The sequence below is a fragment of the Myodes glareolus genome, chromosome 18 (assembly GCF_982192425.1).
Source record: "Myodes glareolus chromosome 18, mMyoGla1.1, whole genome shotgun sequence".
NCBI lineage: Eukaryota > Metazoa > Chordata > Mammalia > Rodentia > Cricetidae > Myodes > Myodes glareolus.
In genome coordinates this window covers 31,228,962-31,251,074 of record NC_142043.1, presented here as the reverse complement: position 1 = coordinate 31,251,074, position 22,113 = coordinate 31,228,962, and the positions used below count along the sequence as shown (strand labels likewise).

General features: G+C 38.5%; 1 long non-coding RNA gene across 1 annotated transcript; it reads right to left on the bottom strand.

The window, feature by feature from the left end:
- Positions 1–576: 576 nt before the first annotated feature.
- On the bottom strand, positions 577–19,323 carry LOC146890755 (uncharacterized). The gene is made up of 3 exons (XR_014998448.2): positions 19,191–19,323; positions 1,626–1,830; positions 577–920 (listed from the first exon to the last, which is right to left on the bottom strand). It is a non-coding gene; the product is annotated as an uncharacterized LOC146890755 (long non-coding RNA).
- Between the last annotated feature and the right edge of the window lie 2,790 nt (positions 19,324–22,113).

The window sequence follows — 22,113 nt, the reverse complement described above, 5'->3', positions numbered from 1 at the left end:
TCTCGTGGTAAGGAGGGGCTACAGAGTCTGCTCACACTGTCTCCTCAGTCATTAGGCAGGAAGAGATGAAGGCTGGTCTTTAGATGGCTTTCTTCTCCCCAGTCCCCCTTTCACTCTGGGACCCTAGCCTGTAGGACACTGTCGTCCACATTCAGGGTATGTGGTCTCTGCTTACTTAATCCTTGCTGGAACCTCCCTAACAGACATACCCAGAGGTGTGTCTCCTGGGCAAATCTAAATCCAGTCAAGATGACTATGAAAATTAACCACCACAGATTCCAAAATTCATGACATCTCTTCCATGAAATTGTTCAACATTTGCATATTAAGTACATACCCTCTTCTATACTTCAAGTCATTTCTAGATTATCTGTCATGTCAAACCCAAGGTAAATGCTATGCAAATACTCGTGCTGTGTTTTTAAAGGAACAATGGCGAAAGGAAGAGTGAGCATGTTTGCTGTGTGACAAAACATTTCCTGGAGAGATGATGAACACAGATCTATCATGCCAGACAGGGAGCCCACAAAGGCCAAAGCACAGATGCCACCAAATTCCAAGTTGATAAACCATGAGTTTTATTGGGGTTGCTTACAGAAATATGGGTAAGGGGTTACTTATAGGCGCAGAAATGACTCAAAGGCAGCTGTATCACCAAGACCTACCCCAGCATGGGTGACAGCTCATGAAGCTAGGAACCTGAAGCACACTGCACAGCTTGCAGACAGCTCAACAGGTTGTAGCGGGTCTTTTCTGGGTGCCTCAGTTGTTCTGAACTTCTGTGCAACTCAGCTGGTTTCTGCTTCTTCCAGGCAGCTGTTCTGGTCTCAGAGTCTTTTTTCAGCTTGGCATGTCTGAGTGTCTTCTCTGCATCTCAGTTTCACTTGTCTGAGAAAGATGCTCAACTTCTACTGTTTACTCTGGCAGGGACAGGACTCTGAAAATGTGATCATTTTCAGAGACTTTCTGAAACTATTTTGAGTTGTTTACCCCCTTGTTTTATAAGTTTCCCTGTATCATGGAATATTCCATCTCAATAAAAGCTGTTATACAACAATGTTCACTAAGGACATATTATTTTTAATTATCTTTGATTCCCTAATTGGTTAAATCCCTGGAGGGTACCAAAAACAGATTGATTACTGTACTTCACAAAAATCAATTTTGCTTAATAGACATTGAAAGAAACCACCACCAGATAGATAGATAGATAGATAGATAGATAGATAGATAGATAGATAGATGACCAATTGTCTAATTCTCATTCGTAAAACAAAGTTAAAAATCTTACAGTACATACATTTTTGTTAGAGGCAGACTTTCACACCATAAACACTTCAAAGGCCATGTAATACCATCATCATTGTGAGTATTGTTGTTTTTATTATGTATAGCTCTATTTTGCAAACTGTTTCTCCTTTATACACAGCAGACCAAAGTAGTTCTATTTCACACAGAAGCAGTGCTGTGTTTCTTTGGTATTTCAGGTTATGATAATGATCTCTTTTCTCATTTCATTCTCCTAGTCTCTAAATATTTATTTCATGAAGATCAGAGTCCTAATATTGAATCTATGGCAGGCCAATAATATCTAAGGCAAAGTCTTTAAAATAAAGCTTACTCACCTTAAAAATGAGGACAGCCAGACCTGGCATGATCCTTTTCCTCTTCCCTAGTCTGCCTTTGAATGTGGGTTGATGAAGTAGACATCTTTTGAAGACATAAGGGTTAAAATCTGAACCTTCTTTATGGTAAACAAGGGCATAGAAAGTCCCATTACACTTAACAACATTGTTTGTCTTTGATGCCATCTTGGTGTTGTTTTGTTTTCTGCCTGCCAAAAAAACAGAGAATGACATTGTATTTAGAAATTTGAATATTTCTAATAACTTAGATTCATGATTTTTAACTATACATCTTTCTTCATGTGTAGCATATTGGCAATGAGAAATTGAGTCTTCTGGGGAAAATGAATTTGGACTTAAACTTGTATGGTTTCCTGAAATTTTGAATAAATATAGCCCTTAGAAATTTCAAAATTCCCTGTCTATTTTATACTTATCGCCCTAATTTCAAAATTATTTAAAATTTTAGAGTAATTATGCATTATTTTTAAAATCTATTTTGAACACAGAATGGACTATATTTTAACTTAAGAAGCTCTTGCAGTTTTTAATGTATGGGATTGTTTTAGTTACTAGTTAATTGTTTTGACAAACACCATGATCAAAGCATTTATTTGTGTATTACAAGTTCGGAAGGTGAGCTGATGATTAGCAGGGTGGGGAGCATGGTAGCAGGCAGACAGGCATGGGGCTGGAGCAGTAACTGAGAGCTCATATCTGATTCACAAGCATGAATCAGAAAGAGAGAGAGAGAGAGAGAGAGAGAGAGAGAGAGAGAGAAGAGAGAGAGAGAGAGAGAGAGAGAGAGAGAGAGAGAGAGAGACTTGGCATGACATGGATAATTAAAACCTCAAAGCTCACCCCAGTGACACAGTCCTCCAACAAAACCACACCTCTACTCCTTCCCAAAAGGTTTTACCAACTACTGATCAAATATCCAAGCATGTGAGCCTATGAGGGCCATTCTCATTCAAACCACCAGAATGTTTTGGGTTGTCATATTGAAGAAATGTTTCTTGTGTCTACTGTGTCAGAGTTAGAGATACTTCCAAATATACTTTAATGCAAAGGATCATACAAGACAGATTCCTCCTGACTCAATGAAAAGAATGATCAGCTCAATGCCAAGAGAACTGAAAACATGCAAAGGATTTGGTGCCCACTGCTAAGAAGCTTCTTTAAGAGGATTGAGACATACAATGGGCATCAAGAAGGCCAGCAGAAGTTTACAGTCTTGCTGAACTATTTATGTGTCCCACAGCAAGACCGTCCCCCAGAGAGGAGGACTTGTGGTGTAGTCCTCAAAACATGTAGTCGAAGGGAAGGTGTAGAGTAAGAACCCTTTGGAAACAGTTTTCTGGTCTTTAGACTTTCATGTTCTGTAATGTTTACCTGTAACAATGACTATGGTATTGCCAATCTCGTCTGACATCATCGTCAGCCTGTATTGACTCTGTGTATGGTTTTACCCTTGGCTTGCACTGGCACAAACCAAGCCAGAATACGAGTTTTTCAGTAAATCAGTTCTTCTGATTTCTATGGTGTCCACACACATGAATTTAGATGCACTTGTAACTGGTTAATTATGATGAAGTAAGTATTACTTCCACTTAATAAAAATTTTGTGTATCTGCTTCTAAAAAAAAGAGGATTGAGCCAATTAAGCTGTTTATCATTAGTTATACATGATGGGCAGATTATGATTTTCATAAAGCCAGTGCTGAAGTTCAGGTATCCTGACAGCTTTTTTTTTTCTTGCTAGGAATTCTTAAATTATATATGACTACAGAGAGGGCAGTTGACTTAAAACTATATACAATAAAAGCCTGTGGTAACAAAAACTGAGCCCATCCCTACACTGTAACATGTTTCTACTCAGTTGACTAGTGATAAACATTGCCATTGTTTCATGAAGGTTTAAAGGGTTTTTTCTTACATTTTCAGTGTATCTATTGTCATAATTTTTAATTATGTAGATGATGAAAAATCAATTTGGATACAATAAAATATTAGAGGATTTAACAAAATTTTATAAAAACACAGAAACCAAGCTAGGTTCCCAGTAGTGGAACTGGGACATCAACACTGCCACATAACCCACAACTCACAGTCTGTTCTGTCTATGAGATGCCCTGGGGCAATGATGGCTCAGAGCTTGAGGGAGCAACCAAAAATGACTGGTCTAACTTGAGGCCCAAACCAGGAGAGGTAGTACATGCCCTACTGTGCCTAAATGGTAAGGTTCCAGAAGCTGGAGAGTTCAGAAACCTAGGGTAGAACCAATCAGGACTGGGAAAAGAGGACAATGAACTGATTCCTGATGACATTCTGCTATACTCATAGATCAGTGCCTAGTCCCATCTTCAACAGAGAGGCTTCCTCCAGCAGTTAATGGGAGCAGATGCAGAGAACTTTGGCCAAACATTAGGTGGAGCTCAGGGAACCCTGCAGGAGGAGGGATTATAGGGGCCAGAGGGGTCGAGAACACCAGGAGAAACACATCCCACAGAATCAGCTAAACAGAGTTCACTGGGGCTCACAGGGTTTGAATTGGCAACCACCGAGACTGCATGGGTCTAGGTCCTCTGCATACATGCTGTGGGTATTTAGGTTGGAGTTTTTGTGGGACTTCAGACAGACAGGGATAGTGTGTGTGTGTGTGTGTGTGTGTGTGTGTCTGTCTGTCTGTCTGTCTGTCTGTCTCTCTGTCTCTCTGTCTGTCTGTCTCTCAGTCCTTCATCTGCTTGTGGGATCCTTTTCCTCCCACTGGACTGCCTCATCCAACTTTGAGTGAGGGTTTGTGCCTAGTCTTACCATATCTTGCGTCGTGTACAGTTGATATTAGTAGGAGGCATGCGCTTGTCTGAATGGAGATGGAGAAGCAGTGTATCTGGAGGGGAGGGAAGGTGGAGGGGATAGGAGGAGTGGAGGGAAAGGAGGCTGTGGTTGGGACATATTGTCTGAGACTAAATAAAAAAAAGAAAAGAAAAGAACTTGAACCCTGAAAGATGAGCTGTGGTAGTTGATTCATAGCAATAGCAAGAATATAATATGTTTCCTCTGATTCTGTACTTCATTTTTTTAAGCAATGTTAAACTACTTAATTATCATTGCTGGAAAGACTGAAAAGCCAGTAGGAATAAAAGGTGAGATGAGTTACTATCACATCTTTTACCGAAATAAACGCCACATAAATTAAACATCATGATACAAAATCTTGCCATAGCTAAAAATGTGAGTGAGAAAAACTTCACGCATTACAAGAATATAGTAACATATATAACCTACATATAGGTTTTATAAACAATATATAAAATGAATTATGTAGAAAAGAGAACAAATGAAATTGATGGAAAAATATAAAGGTGAGCAATAAATATATTGTTCATTTCTATTCACTAATAATCAAAGAGACTTAAATCAAAGACTATACATATATATTTTCACCCAGGAAGTTGCCATTGTGCACTCGTGGTGCAGAACTTGGCAGTGGGAATGCTCACACCCTGTTAGGAGGAACAGGTTTCGCTCTTCCCAGAGGAGTTTCTGATCAATGTGGTAATTAGTGAAGGCGCACGATCTTAGACAAGTGAACACACACTTGGAAAACATGACAAAGCAACACACAGTGATTTACAAACAATGGCGCTCACTATGACCGATTCTGAAAACAGAAAAATATTCTACTTTAGCTTTTCTTAAGACAAAATTATGGTACATCTTTTTAATGGAGAATGGGGTCACATTCAGGACTCATTATATTTTATGAGTCTAAAATCTGTGTCAGTGGTTTGTATAGCAGAGACTACAGTAAAGGATTAAATGAAATTATGCTGAGAAAATGTATTTCTTTCCCTCCTTAGCACAGACCGTGATTATTAATTATATTAAGTTGATTTTTCCATTTTCAGATCGGCAATCTTGATCCAGCAAAAGTTTTTGCCGTGGTTCCCAGCTCCTGACCACGACTTGGGTGCTGATTTGTTTTGATTGAGGTACATTTATGCTCTGAAAGAAGGAATATAATCCCCCTCATCTTCTTCATAAACTGGTTTTGTTATTGGTATTGAGTACCCATTACACATAGCAAATTTACTTTTAATTAGAATCTAGAATTCTTTGGACTAAGTAGTAGATAATGGGAAAAATAGGCAGACATTCTTTAAAAAATTAAATTGGAGTCCTGCAACCTGAGCTAGCCTTTAACTGAAATTATACTTTAGATGTCTTTTCATTATCATTAATTTAAGGCACAACTGTGTGCCTGCTTTATATTCATAAGAAATAATGTAGTTTAATATTATCAGGTTCACTAAAACCCTTTCAGAAAAGTTTTCTTTGTGTTATTGACCCCAGGATAATGTATTCTTCAAGAGGGGATACAGATAGGCTACTTAGGAAAATAGCTTTTTATTCAAAGCAAATAATACCACTTTCCTTTTCATGATCTTAAATAGAGTTTCTATTGCTGTGAGTGAAACCCTGACCCAAAGCAACTTGGAGTGGGGGATGAAGGGTTCATTTCAGTTCACAGTTGCAACCAAACTCTGAGGGAAGTCAGGGAAGGAACTCAGGTCAGGAACCCAGAGGCAGGAACTGAACTATGGAGAAACACTGCTTACTGGCTTGCTCCTCCTGGCTTGTTCTGTCTGCTTTCTTTTGTATACAGGACCACCTATCCAGCAGTGGCACCACCCACAGTGGGATGAGACTGTCCACATCAATCTTTAGTCAAGAAAATATCCCACAGGCTTGCCTTAAGGCCAATCTGATAGGGAATTTTCTCAGTTGAGTTTCCTTTTTCCACTGACTGTCGAACTGACAAAAACAAATAAGCAAACAAACAATTGTTCCGATGTTGACTTGACACACAAATGCATCATCCCCATTAAAAAATACACCTTCCTCCCGCAGTGGTGGAGCATGATTTTAATCACAGCACTTGGGAGGCAGAGGCAGGTGGATCTCTGTGAGTTTGAGGCCAGCCTGGTCTACAAGAGCTAGTTCCAGGACAGGTTCCATAGGTACAGAGAAATCCTACCTTGGAAAAAAAACAAACGAACAAATAAACAAACAAAAAACAAAAGTGAAATACACCTTCCTTTCTTATTTGTGGCCAAGATCTCATATTAATATCAATATTACAATACAAAACATTTCAACTTTTAAACGCTCCACAGTCTTTAACAAAGCAAGAACATTAAAATTTCAGTCTTTTTAGAATCCCTAAAATCTCTTTGAAAGCTCAAAGTGTCTCAACTGTGGGCTCCTGCTAGTTAGTTGCGTACATTCTTACTTACTCCACGAGGGAAGAACCAGGGATGTGGGAGCAGAGACCGTGGAGGAACACTTCCTTCTGAATGTTCCTCCAGACTTGCTCAAAATGCTTTCTGATATGTCCCATGACCACAGGCCCAGCAGTGGCCCCACCAACAGCAGGCTGGGCCCTCCTACATCTATCACCAATCAGACACCGTCCCACAGGTTTGCCTATAGACCAATCTGATGGGAAAGGCATTTCTTATCGAGGTTCTCTATTCTCTGAGTGCAGATTGTGTGAAGTTGGTGAAAAACTAACAAACATACTCTGCAAAGTCAGGCATGGCAGGATAAAGTGAGGGTTGCCCGCTGATGTCCATCCTCCCCATAATTCTCAGTCCCATGCCTGTTTCTTTTCTGAGGTTACCTTCGTCACCAAGAAAGATTTCATTAGAAAGGTTTCACATTCCCAAATGTCTTAACAATAGATATGAATTATTTTTTTAATAGGTAGCCAACAAGGGGAAAAACCTTTAGGGTTTAATATCTAGCTCACTTTTTATTTACTCAGGCTGTTCTATAATTTTTGTACGTTAATTCATTCTGATTTACAAGCTACATCTGATGAAGCAGAAGACATTCCATTATCACAGAGCTCTCAAAGTCCCTCATTTCAGCTCCTAGGTGAAACTTCAACAGTTCACGTCGATTCCTTCTTAGAACTGTAAACCATCTCTTCCTTTTAAGGTGAAAAAAAAAATCCAAAGGCACACGTATTTCTGCTGTAAACAGCTGTCTTCTCCTGGGACTGCCTTGGAAGCAAGCCTGTGATCCACCTAGGTGGGTTTCAGGTCTGTTCTCTGGCTCAGAACAGCCCATCTCTTCCCTTAGGACTGCCTTCTTTGTGCCTGTGGCACACAGGACCCCAACTTCCCCGAGATTTTCTCCTTCTTCTTTGAGTATGCAAGTGACATTTTCCCATTCATCCAAAGAATGAAGTAAACTCGATTGGATTTGTTCTCCATCTGGGAGCAGGAAATTAACTTGGAAATGATTTAAATCTCTTGCCTGGGGGAGGACTTCCACCATCCAAAGTTCAATAGTTCAATTTGACAAGAGGCCTCTGACGGAATTCTAATATAGAGCTGTGTTTTTAAAAAGGATGAAAATGTGGCTGCTTTAAATTTTATTAACTGAATATTTACATTAAGTCAAATTCTGAGACTTGTCAGGTAGAAAAACTTGGTAAATAAACCTTTTGAGTAGGCATATATTAGTTTAAAATAAAAGGAAATGTGTACCTTTTCTATGCTGAGATGAAAATATTCAGGATTGGAATTTATCCCATGTTAATACTTTTCTTATATTGGCGATTGTTCTAATTTTCTTTCCTTTGCTGTAATAAAACTGTGGCCAAAAGTAACTTGGGAAGAAAAAAACTAACTTCATCCGATACTTTAAGGACTATCATCTAAGCAAGCAATGACAGGACTTCAAGATAGAAGCAAGAAGCATGGAAGAATTCTGCTTGCTGGCTTGCTTTCAGGTTCATCTGTGGCTTCTTTTTTAAATATACTGTTCAGGTTTGCCAGGAATGCCAACAAATGGTACTGCCCACAGCGGTCTAGGCCCTCCTACATGAATCAGAAATCAGGAGAAGAACACACTCACATGCAGTCTGAGGGAGGAAATTCCAGGTAAGGTTCCCTTTCCCAGGTGTCATAACTCAAGATGAATGATCACAGTCATAAATATATGACCCAAACTAGGATTAGATGTTTAGAATTTACAATACAGCCAAGGGATAGGAATGAATTTCACTTGGTGGGGTTGGCTACCATGCATGAAGCTCTGTACTGGATTCCAAGCACCACATAAACAGGATGTAGTGCTGGGTACCATGGCTCAGGAGGGAGGTGGAGACAGGAGGATCAGAAGTTCTACACATTCCTAGCTAAACAGCAAGTTTGAAACCAGCCTGGAATACTTAATATAGTTCTTTTGACATTCTTTTGATGTATACATGCAATTTCATCGACAGATAAGTAGTCCAAGACAGCACAATACTACATTAAACATCTTCTTGAATTTTTATGTATAGAAATATGACAGTTTTAGGAGTTATTTCTTCTCACTACATTTATCTGCTTATGTCTAAAATTAACATTGGTGTTGATGAGAATCTCTGTGAAGTAACCCCACAGATGCATAAAAATATCACCTCTCCTTCATGTACACTCTTATTGGCACGAACCTCATTCCTTACCTGTGTCCTCTATTTGCTTGGGATCCTTTTCCCCGTACCTGAATAAAATCACTGTTTCTGTTCTTTCATGTGCTTCCACCTGTACTGTTTTCTTCTCGGATGAAAGAGAGCTTTAAAATCTGCCTAGCGAGTAGTAGTTGCATTATGCCAATCTGTATTATGGTAGAAAATGACTCAAATCTGCTTCCTTTTCCATACACATGTGTTTTTTTCCCCTCGATTTATGTTTAATGGAAGTTAGCTCCCATTCTGATCTATGAAATTTTCACACCGAGACATAGGTTCATGAAACTGATACTATCTGAGCCTGTCTTTCTCAATTGCTATTGCTAATAACAGACTGGTTCAAATGATAAAAACAAAGGGTTGTTTGGCCCAAGGCTCTTTTTCAAGATTGAGGCACCACATCTGGTAATTGGCAGATTCCTAAAACAGGACGGGGCATCTGAGGTAACACAGAGGGCATTAAACTCCTATAAGATTGTCCCTATACCAGACATACCCTCCTGATAACCCAACAATCACTAATCAATCAATTGTATAAATGGGTTAATCCATTCCTGAAGGAGGATCACTAACCACCTCTTCAAGGACCTACCAGTTAGTACTATAGAGTAAGTATTAGATGTAAACACGGGTTTCAGAGGGGAAGCATATTTAAACTACATCAGGAATGCTATCAGATATACTCCAGAGGAAGAATAAAAGGGGAACACTGGATGTCTTCTACGTTTTACATTTGTGGGTGGCAATACTACTCTCCTTTAGATTTAATTGTCCAGACAACATCATGTAGCCAAACTCAATGTCAGTGGAGCAGGAAATAAGATTCTCCTGTAAGGAATGTTCTGTCAGGTAAGAATTCCATGTATTTCAAGTATATGAGCCCGGTGACACTAAGTAAAACACCATGCACATGGCACGATGCTTATATGTGCACAGAAACCAATCTTAGGCCATTGGGGGTGCTCAGTAAAGACATCTAGCGTGAATTATTGAAGGAACATGACATGACATGGTTCACTTGGTTATCCTGATGCTTTTGTGTTTAGTTTTACTTTTGTAGACTGACTATCATTATCTGCTAAATGTCAGGTTCTACAACTTTCGATTTCGTGGAATCAACCCTTGATTTCGCATTTTTCTGAGAATCATGAATACACATTCAGTGAACATTTCTTTTATGTGCTGGCACTGGTGTTAGGAAGTAATTATAATAAGATGAATTAGACATTGAAGAAGCCCAGGGCTAATACTGTCATAGCAGATATAATAGAAATACAGGTGATGAGAGAAGTGTGTGAACTAGTGATGTTTGAAAAGGCTTATCCAAGAAAAGGATACTTAAATAGGTCATGAATAATGAGAATTTGACATAAGAAAGATTTATATAAAGAAAACTTCACACTATCGTGAAAGTTTGTGATGAGTTTGAAGCCATCTAACAAGTAGGAGGGTAGAAGAACTCTTTTAACTACTCCTTAATTACTAGGTCAGTCAGGAATTCCTGGCCTGTAATTCTGGGCTTAAAGGGCAAGAGAAAAGAATGTGGAGGAGTAGAAACGAGGGAGTTACTCTAAAAGTAGATGAGACTTCAGGATAACAAGTTCTTTCTTATACAAAAAGGTTAGATAAAGTTTGCCTTCTCAGTGCACTGACCTGATTTTCTCAAAAGTCTTCTCATTTGAAATTTGCCAGGTACCAATTACATAGTTATAAAACAAATTAGCCTCAATTTCTTTATCTATATAAATAAATTCATAATTGCTACTGTGTGTACCATGTAGGAAATACTTGGCACCGTGTAATAGAAAAGGGCTTAACTTTACTCAAGTAAGAATGGTGAAGATAAGCCATGGTTCACGTGGAGATGCTGTTTAAGCCAAGATCACTGCATTCTCATGACTTGGTCCTGCAACTGTAGCATCCACATGTCAGGAGGTAGAGAAAAGAGAAAAGTAAAGAAGCAAGCACACAGGGGCACACCACGCTTCAGTAACAATGAGTCAACTTTGAGCTGAACTTACTATTAAAGCCACATTATGTTCAGACAACTATACCTACCTTAACAGAAGTCTGGAAGAGAATTAAAAACCAATTGTTGCCTTCCTGTCTTAAATAAAATAAGAGTCATTTGTTATTTAAGAGGGAATAAAGAAATGCCACATCTTCATACTGCATAGATTCCTGAGGGAATTAGTTAAGTTTTATACACACTCACACACACACACACACACACACACACACACACACACACACACACACAACAGACTTTGAGAAATGTCGAATAACCTCAAGTATTCTTTTGTCAAAATGAAGAAATCCTCACAATTATGTTTAACTAATTAGTTATGTCTGACATATTCAGCTAACACATACAAAATACTAAAAAGCATATCAGGTCAGCACAGACAGAGTAAAATCAATGTTAATGCTAAGAAAAAGGAATGTTTGTTAATTCATTCATGACAATCCCAAGTGGAAAACTAGCTATTTTTTTTTACTTTTCAACTCAGGTAACTTTTGGTGTAATCATAAGAATGGCTATCACCTGTTTGGTTCCAGGGCCTTGACTTATGCTTTAGTAGCTTGAATTACAGTAACCCAAGCATTAACACGGTATAAAAGGCAGACAATTTCTTACTATGAACACACTTTTGCATTCATGTCAGCTGGAAATAGCCTGAACAGTCCAGTGATGCCTGACTACAACTGAGACCATTGTTACTTTGCCTGATTATATCAGCAGAGAGCTTTGTGCTAGAATAAGACCACAATAATATTGTGCTGTGTTTATTAATGTTTTCTTATAATTGTTTGTATCATGAACCTTCACAATACAGCCCTATTTTTTTCATAGCACAAATATATAAAGTTTACTCATGAATTGTCTTGGCTTGTAATAAGAATTATAGTGCAGACAGAAACAAATGTCCGGAAGCACAGGATCTGTGGATGCTTTGACTTACTTCCTCAACCTTAACAGTTGTTCTTTCTAGTTCTCCCTAACATTTTTGATGAGGTCAGAAGTCATACTGATAAACTGATAGTACATAATGGCATGCCAATATTCTGAAATGATTTCTAGCTCTTTGAAACGTTTCCTCATGACCAGTAAGATGAGCTGACAATCCTTTTAAGCTGGCAGATGAACAGATGTGCTTACTACAGCAGTACAAAGAGTTCTTTTCTATGTCCTGTCTGCCTGCCTTCCTCCTTTTTTCCACTTCTTTCCTTTCTTCTCCTTCCTGTTCCATCTCCTTCATTCTCTCCACCTCCCCATTCTCCTCTTCCTTCCTCCTCTCTTTAAGCTCCCTTTCCTCCCTTTCTACTTCTCTCATTTTTCTCCCATCCTCTCTCCTTTCTCCTTTTCCAAGTCTCCTTACCCCTTTCTTCCTCGTCTTTGTTCCCTCCTCCTTTCTCGTCCTTCTCCTTTCTTTCTCCTCCAACTCCACCCCTTCTCTATCTCCTTCCTCCTTTTCCTCCACTCCTCTTCCTCCTTCTTATTTCTCTTCCTGTCATCATCTTTCTCTTCCTTTTCCTCATCCTTTGGGCTAACTTTCAAACATAGAGCTTCCTTGCAGGCACACTGACAATGAACTATTCCCACAGCCCTTGATATAACTTCTCAAAGGCTTTACAAAGTTGAATCTGGAAATAACCACCAGTCAAGATTGGGGGTAGAATCAATTAAAAATATTCATAACTTTCTGAAAATCCTAAACTATCCTTCCTGTTTCCAATTACCTATGAAGGTAAGTTTTCATCATATACTTCAACCAAAATATACAACCATAAAGTAAATTTAAAAGCAAATCGGAGAATCAGGTGTCTATAAAGTTAAATTGACAAAGGCAATACAACCCTTCTCATAATAGTTTGCTGTTGAAGGAACGGCAGCTGCATTCCCACCCAAATCCCGGCTAGCTTACCCCAAAATATTTACACGAAAACTGTATTCTTTTAAACACTGCCTGGCCCATTATAGCTAGCCTCTTATTGGCTAACTCTTACATATTGATTCAACCCATTTCTAATAATCTGTATGTCACCACGAGCTTGTGGCTTACTGCAAAAGATTCAGCATGTCTTGACCTGGCAGCTTCATGGCGGTGGCTCTCTGCCTCTGCTTTCTTCCTCCCAGAATTCAGTTCTGTCTTCCCCGCCTACCTATGTTCTGACCTAGCAGGCCAAGCAGTTTCTTTACTAATTAACCAATGAAAGCAACACATAGAAACAAGACTCACCTACATCAGTTTGTGTTTTGGAAATTATTGCTGCTTACAAATATGTTTTAGTATTAATAGTTAATTAATGTATTGTTATTGTTTCCATATAGTTTAATATATTAATTTTAAAAATTGAGCCAGCAGGTCTAGTGATATAAGTTTATGGTCCCAGCTACATGAAAAGCTAGGCAGGAGGATTTTTAAGGATTTGTCGAGAAAGAGAGAGAGACAGAGACAGAGAGACAGAGAGAGAGAGACAGAGAGAGACAGAGAGATATTCAAGGCACAAGGCATTTGGGGTAACTCAGCAAGACCTTTACTCAAAATAAAAAGTAAAAGAAGGGCTGGTTATACACCATCATAATGGAGCACATACATAGCATGTGCAAGGCCCTAGGTTCCACCCATAGTACCACAACATAAACAATGCAAAAATAAATTAAGTTTAAATTTGTTTTAATTTTAATATGGTAAATAATTGATACATTCATATAAATAAATGCTTTTAGGATCTTCAATAAATGATGAAACTGCCTAGGTTTCTTGAGACCAAATATTTGTGAAATACTATTTAAAAAAATCACTAAAATACTTATTATTAGGCCATTGTTCTCACAATTGAGGCTTCATTAACCTGTTGGGTTTTTGATAAGTCCCACAATTCTTATTTGTTCTTCATAACTTAGATAAGAACATAGTCTCCTTAAGCTCAGAATGCTTTAAAAATCTTCATGATCTGCAAGGCAAATATATTCTCACTATGCTTGAATTTATTTCCTTCAAAAATCACATGGTGGTTGAGATTGCAATCTCATCTCCATTGATATTGAGTTTACATAGGTTCCTGCAAAAGGTTAGTGTGTTAAAGCCTTAGTCACTACCTTTTGGTATAATTGATAGGTTACTAGAGCACTAATGGGCATTTATGAGCTGGGGTCTGGTTGGAGAAGCTGGTCATGAGGAATATGCCTTTGGGGAATATGTCTTTCTTGGATCCTTTTCTGTCACTGCTACCTGTATACTATATAAGGTAAGCAGTTTTACCCTGACACCCTTCCACTGTGATAGACTACCTCATTATTGCTCAGAAACAACAGAGATACATAATTAAGGAATAAAACCTCTGAAACTCTGATCCAAAACAAATCATCCTTCTTTAACTTGACTTATCAGGTGTTTTGTCCCAGTATTTGAGAACTGACTAACACAGAAAATTGTAATCATTGAGGTCACCAGTACAATTATTGCTAGTGATGTAAAATGTTCAGAAACATTTGAGGTGGTTTTGTGAGAGGAATCTGGGAGAGTTTAGAGATGTTAGATATAGACACGCCAGAATGTTGTAATCTGAGTTTGGAAGGTAGTTCTTTTGGAAGTATGGAGAACCACAAAAGACATAGGAATGCAAACTGAGAATATTACATGCACCTGATTTCAGAATGGGCTGAGGATGCAATTACATTGCAACAAAGAACATGTCTATATTTTCTTCATGTCCTAAGGTTGGAGGGAAGCTGTTTTAAAAGGTAATGGTTCAGTAAATTGGCAAATGAAATTTCAAGGTATCCCATCATTCAGGCAGTCACCTGAATCTTATTGGCTACTTCTTGTCAGATTTACAGTAAGCGTTGAGAGGAAATATCAGAACAAAATTATATGAAAATCTTTCAGTTTGACGAAGAAGAAAAATGCATGTATAAAGTTGGGGATAATTGATGTGTTCATTTAAAGAGACTGGGACCATTAAAAAGAATTCAAGTACTTCACACTGAAACATTAATGGTATCCAAGGGTACCTTAGGAGGCAGAACACCCATCTGCCATAGGCTCAAGAATTTACAAGTACACACTCATTGGACTAATTTTCCCTTGAGAACAGAACATTGTTAAAGTACACTGAGCATCTAGGACTAACTAAGGGAGGATTTTCTTAGGTTTAAAATGGTCATAATCTCAGAGAATTCAGCTAATATTTTAGCTGGCAGCAAACTTTGGTATTTTCCATGTGACGATGTCTTAGTGGCATGAAAAATGTAAAAGGTGTTTAGTTGGGTTCTTTCTTGTGAGGAGCGCAGGGGTCCCTTTGTTCCATCCCACCCAGCTAACTTACACCTGAAATAATCACACAGAAACTATATTCATTTAAACACTGCCTGGCTCATTAGTTCTAGTCTCTTATTGGCTAACTCTCACATCTTGATTCAACCCATTTCTAATAATCTGTATGTCACCACGAGGTCGTGGCTTACCGGGAAAGATTCTAACCAGTATCAGTCTCGGGCAAGAGCTTCATGGCACCTGCCAAACTGCCCTTCTTCCCAGCATCCTGTTCTGTCTTCCTCATCCATCTAAGTTCTGCCCTATCAAAAGGCCAAGGTAGTTCCTTTATACAACCAATGAAAGCAACACATAGACAAAAGAGCCTCCTACACCAGTTCTTCTACCCAGATCTTTTATAAAAACATCAAAGTTCAGGCCATGGCTGCAGGATTGGGGTCCCTGCATGTGGCCCCAGAGATGTGTGAAGCTGTGAAAATGAAGCCTACATTATAGTGAATACAAGAATGGTAGACGAAGCAGAGGAATGAACATCTACAGCAGAAAGCCCCAGGCAGAAAGTAGAGCCCATGCAGGAAAAAGACACGTGGGATCAAGCTAATAAGCTGAAATGGGGCTGACCAAGCCCTTTGGAGCTCATAGAACATCATCACACATCTCAGAGGGCAGATACACAGCAGTGAGATTATGATAAATGATCTTGGTTGCCAACAAAACACACATGGAAAATGGGATCCTCAACTGAAGAATTGCCTCCATGATTGCTAAATGATGTAGAAAAGCCTGACCCACTGTGGAGAAAGTTTCATCCCTAGACATGTGGGCCTGGGCTCTATAAGAAAGGAAGCTGCATATAAGCCTGGGGCAAGCCAGCAAGAGGTAGTCCTCCATGGTTTCTGCTTCAAGCTTTTGCCTTGAATTTCTGCCTTGGATTCCCTAGATGTTGAACTGTAAGGGTAAGATAAAATAAAATCTTTCCTCCCCAAGTTGTTTTTGGTCATGATGATTATCACAGCAACAGAAACCACATAAAACAAGGATGTAATTATTTTTACTCTACGCTGGTCTCAGTTACTCCTGCTACTTTCTATTTTCCTTTTTGCTATAAGAGCATATTTCTTGTTCCACCACTGTCCACTAGAAATTTTTAATTTTTCTTTTCATTGATACATGGGTTTACAACCAAGAGTTAACTTTAGTGTTTTGATTAATTTTCTTTAGAAAAGATTACATCCATCCCTCTCTAGCCTGGAACTTAATGTGTACATTATACTGGCCCAGATCTCACAGAGAGCCACTTGCACCTGCCTCCAGACTGTTGGGATTACAGGAATGTGCAACCACACCTGGCTGCCAGGAGATAATGAACTAGACTTTTTTTTTTTTGGAACTTTGAAGACTAGTAGAGACAATCTTAATACATCTTATATTATGATTCTTTCAGGAACCAAGGATAAAGTATTACAGCTTGGATATGAAATGTGACTCCAAAGGGTCCCTGTATTAAAGACTTTCTACCCAGTTAGTGATCATATGTAGAGGTGTATCAAGAAGGGTATCAATAAGCAGAGTCTTATTAGAGGAAAAGCTGAGGTTTGGCAGCAATGATTACATCATGGGACTTTTGACTTAAACAAAGAATCAATCCATCAATGGATCTACAATTGAATATATATTCGTGAAGTAGTCAAATCTTTTAAAAAGCAGGAAATGACTTGAATAAATGACTTTCCAGTGGCCATATCTTTGGAGCTTGTATTTGTCTCTGACTTCATTTTCATGCTCTCTGTTTCCTTGTTGTCATAAAAGGAGCAGTTAAATCATTACCTATGGGGGCCACCTTATGTTCTGTCTCACACGGACACATAATAATGGAACCATGTGACTATGGAGAGAAGTATTTGAAACCATAAGACAACATGAGTCCTTCCTTTGGGTTACTATGCCAGGTAGTTTGTCACTGTGACAAAAAGCTGAATAACATTTCTTTTCCTGATTTAAATCCTTACATTATTGGTGGTGACAGCCCTGATACCACCTCCAAAAATTAAACTTGATCTCTATTTTAGCTTTCTAATCTTCAGCCAGCTATTTATAGTCTCAGCGTGTTGAGACAAAGAAATAACCAGCATCAAATATTTTCTGCCTTTCATGTAAAAAGTCACAGAATGTACTTTACATCTTAAATTTTATTCTTATGTGGACACTTTCATCTGTGTAGATTTTAAAGATGAATAGCTTGCCTTAGTAATGCACAAACATTACTTCTTGCCCTGTAACTTTCTATCCCCTGGGAGTGTGTTAGAATTGCAGACACTTGGGCTTCACAAATACTTAATCAAAATCTGCATTTTAACAAGTTCCCTAGGAGGCTTATGGGCATCATGTTTGTAGTGATGCCATAGACTTGTCTCAGCCCTAATGATCTCAGCATGCTGCCTTATAATTGGCAAATGGTCACTATATAAATAGATAGAGCTCCCACAAAATGTGTTATGTTTCAAGATATTAGCAAAAATATTCCATCTATTCTGTTTCTTACTTTGTCTTCAATGTTAGTGTTCCCTAGTTAGCTGAAATTATCACTTTTCAAATATTAGAATGGTTCTATCTATTTTCAAGGTTCATTTAAAAAAATCATAGAACTTTTATTCTTTTTTTGGAAAGTAAGATCCATCATTTCAGTTTCTATTAGATTTTGTCTGGAAAATACTGATCTGTAAATTTCTTGCTCTGTGGAATGATCAGGTGGAATTGGTACATATTTTTCCTCTCTGTCACATTGGGAACTTATTTTTATGTATTATTGAATTAGCAAAGATTCAAAGGCTGAGTCTCTGGATTCTGTGAATCATTTCCAACTTTTTGGCTATAATAAAATAACAAAATTTGCTTTGCAAAGTAATAGGATATTTTGGAGGAGGAAGAATACATATTAATAGATTTATGGGAATTTAAACAAGTCTAAGGCAACTAACTCACATTGGCTTCACTTTAGAATCATCCAGGAAAGGATTAAGAAACCCAAGCACTAGGTCTTTGTCAGCTCATCCACAGACACTACTAGTTTCTTTAGCTCAGCTTTATTTCCAAATGTCAGAATTTTTTTTAAGCACTCGGTATTAGTTTCTTTCCTATTGCTGTGATAAGACAGCATAACCAAGGTAACTTGCAAAATAAACCATTTCAGAGGGTTAGCGTCCATGCTGACATAGTGGTGGCATCATGGCGGAAATAGGCAAGAGTTCACCCCTTGATGACAAGCAGAATTTAGAGGGCTCACTAGAAATGGTGTGAGCCTTGTGAATCCTATGCCCATCACCATGATGCACTTTCTCCAAGAAGGCCACATCTCCTAATTCTTCTGAAATTGTTCCACCACCTAGTGACAAAGTATTCAAACATATGAGCTTATGGGGGCATTCTCATTCAAACCACCACATACTTACTTTTTGGTTATGTTTTCTTTTTCTCTTTCCACTTCCATGTGTTTGAGTGGTTTGTCTAGCCACCTCACTCTAGGAAATCTCTTGTCTCTTTTTCCAAAGTTGGAATTAGAGGCTGGCTGTGTTGCTACCCAGAATTTAAACGAGTTCTGGGGATCTGAACTTCATTTGTCATGTCATGGCAAGTGTTTTAACCATTGAACTATCTATCTCCCCAACCCAGAAATACTCATTTCAAATATGGAAAATGGGACAGATTAGAGATTTGGGAGTCCTTGTTCTACAAAATGGTGAATCAAATATAAACATGCCTTGATAAGCCCTGGTTCAAGCAGGGTCCTGTTGTCAAAGGCTGCCGCGCCAGCACAGCAACTGGCAACTGTCGTTCTTCTGAGCGAGGGACGTCGGGATTAACACGCAACACAACTTCAGGTTCTGCAGACAAGCCTTTATTCCACTTTCTCACACAGTGTATATATAGCCCTCAGCAGGGGAGGCCAAGACAAGAAAAGCAGGAAGCCCATCACCATAACTCAGTGGCTTAGGGGTAAACATCCTTAGAAACATTGCTGAAAACAACAGGTTGTTCCTGTTTTTGTTCCTGTTTTCAACCACGTGCAAGAGTGAAAAACAGATCAAGTGGGGGTGCGAAGGCCTGTCCTCTAGGGACCCAACAAAAGTTCACTTGTTTGTTTCCCAGCTGCCCAGATTCCCAAAATAACCACTCAGAAACTGTATTACTTAAATCACTGCTTGGGCTATTATCTCTAGCTTCTTATTGGCTAGCTTTTACATCTTAATTTAATCCATTTCTATTAATCTGTGTATTGCTACGTGGCTGTGGCTCACTGGCAAAGTTCTGTTCGGCGTCTGTCTCTGGTGGGGCTACATGACTTCTCCTTGACTCCACCTACTCTCCCTATATATTTATGTTTTTTAGCCTGGCTATATTTTGTTAAGCCATTGACCAAAAGGAACCTCTTTATTGCCAATAAAAGCAGCACATACAGAAGGATTTCCCACAACAGGGTCTTCACTAAGTTCTTCCTAATACCAGTGTTCATAGTATTTAAATATGTCATCCGTGTCTGTAAGGATTAGTTGTATATCTGTAAGAATTAGTTAAATGTTTGTTTTTAACCCTAATAAATGTTGTATTATATCTTAATACAGAATCCAAAGATCAGGAAAACTGATGAGGTTACAATGTGAAATAAAGTATGTAAAGTTAAATAATTATCAAATACAAAGTTAGACATATGTATGTATGTATGCATGTGTGTGTATGTGTGTATATATAGCACATTTATTTTTAAAAGGCAAGCATCAATGTGGATAACAAGTTCTCAAACTGTAATCCTAGACAGAATATGATGCATGATCCCAATTGAACCAAAACACAAACTGGCCTAGTATAATAACCTGCAGGAATATGACATTTCATTTCTTTCTTAAAGTTTTATGTCATTTTGGCATCTTATCTCATAAATGTTTCATAGCACTATATTTCATATATCACAATATATATGCATTCAAGGCACTGATGTAAATCTTTAAATGCAATAGCTATTTCAAAGTTCTTATGTTTAAATTTTATCAGAAAATTTCCATGAGAAGTTTCAGTTAGGTCAGAAGAATAATAGATCAAACTTTTCAGGTCAATGTCATGTATTACCTTTGTTCTTGATTACTATTTTAGCCTTGGGGCCAAGTACTTTTTATTTTAAAAATAATAAGAAATTTAATAAAAGATTGTGACATTAAAAAGCAGCTCAGAATTCAACTGAGAGATCGACAGACCCACAGGGACCTGTGTTAAGGTGCTGAGAACTAACACTACTGAAATTACAGGTTGATTTTCTGAGAAAGAAAATGGTTTGATTTAGGCGGTGCATCCACGGTTTTCCATATCAGGGGTCTGAACTTCATCTTATACATATTTTTGAGCTTGCCTCCTCTGTCTTCTTAGCAACTAAGATAGAAGATATTTATTTTCAGTGCTAAAATAGTACAACAAAATTGGTAACAATCTGATAGGCATTCACACATCTTTGCAGATATAATTACTATAACTAACAATAACAACAGGCCAAATGACCATGTTTTCAGTAACTACATTAAAAATAACATCTTAGTCTCAGGAGATGGCTTAGTGGGTAACCTGTTTCACTTTATTACTTCAAGAAAGACCATGACCAAAAGTAAGTTGGAGAGGAAACATTTTATAGGTTAGAGCCCATCATGGATGAAGGCCTGGACAGAAATTTAGATGGGGGAACTGAGGCAGAGGTGATGGAGGGATACTGCTTGCTCTCTGTGACTTGCTCAGCTTACTTTTTATAAGGACCACCTGACAGGGGTGAAGCCATAGTAGGAGCTGGACTCTCCCACTTCAACCAATCAAGAAATATTGCCATATTTGCCTACCACCAATTTGATAGAGATGTTTTCTCAATTGTAATTCAATCTTCTCAAGAGACTCTAGGTTCTCTCTAGCTGGCAAAAAACTAACCAGCTCAGTGGGTCAACTGCTTCCTAGGCAAGTACATGGCTCTGAGTCAAATCTCCAGAATTCAACGGGCGTGGAAACCCAGATCTATAATTCTAATGCTCATGTGGAGAGTTGGAAGCCAAGGACTGGAGCTTCTATAGAATTATGTGGACTAAGTTGCCTGGCATAGGAACCCTTTCTCAAACAAAACTGATGTCAAGAACCAATAAATGAGGTTGTCCTCTGATCTCCATACATGTCATGTCACACAGATACACATGAAGGGGCTAAACTCTCCCACTCTCACAACTGAATTTAGGTTTCAGTCCTCTGGAAAAAAAATGCAAAGCAGGTGTCTTACCCACAAAGGGCCATTTACCCATAATGCCTTTACATTTACAATTGAGGGAGAGAACAAACAGAGGCCTAAGTCACATCAGCCTCACCATGCCACAAGGACAAATCCAGCAGACCCCTTCTGAGTCACATCTGAACTTGCCCAAGCATGTGAAATAATGTCCAAAAATGATAAGACTACACCTCAGCCACTTAAAACTATACTAATATAACTGCTGCTTGCTACACCAATTATGTATGAGATTTATGTGGGCTGTCCTTCTGGATATGTGTTGCTTCATTGACTGATGAATAAAGCTGCGTTGACTTACGGCAGGGCAGAATAAAGCCAGGTGGGAAATCTGAACAGAGATATAGGGAGAAAGTAGGTGGAGTCCAGGAG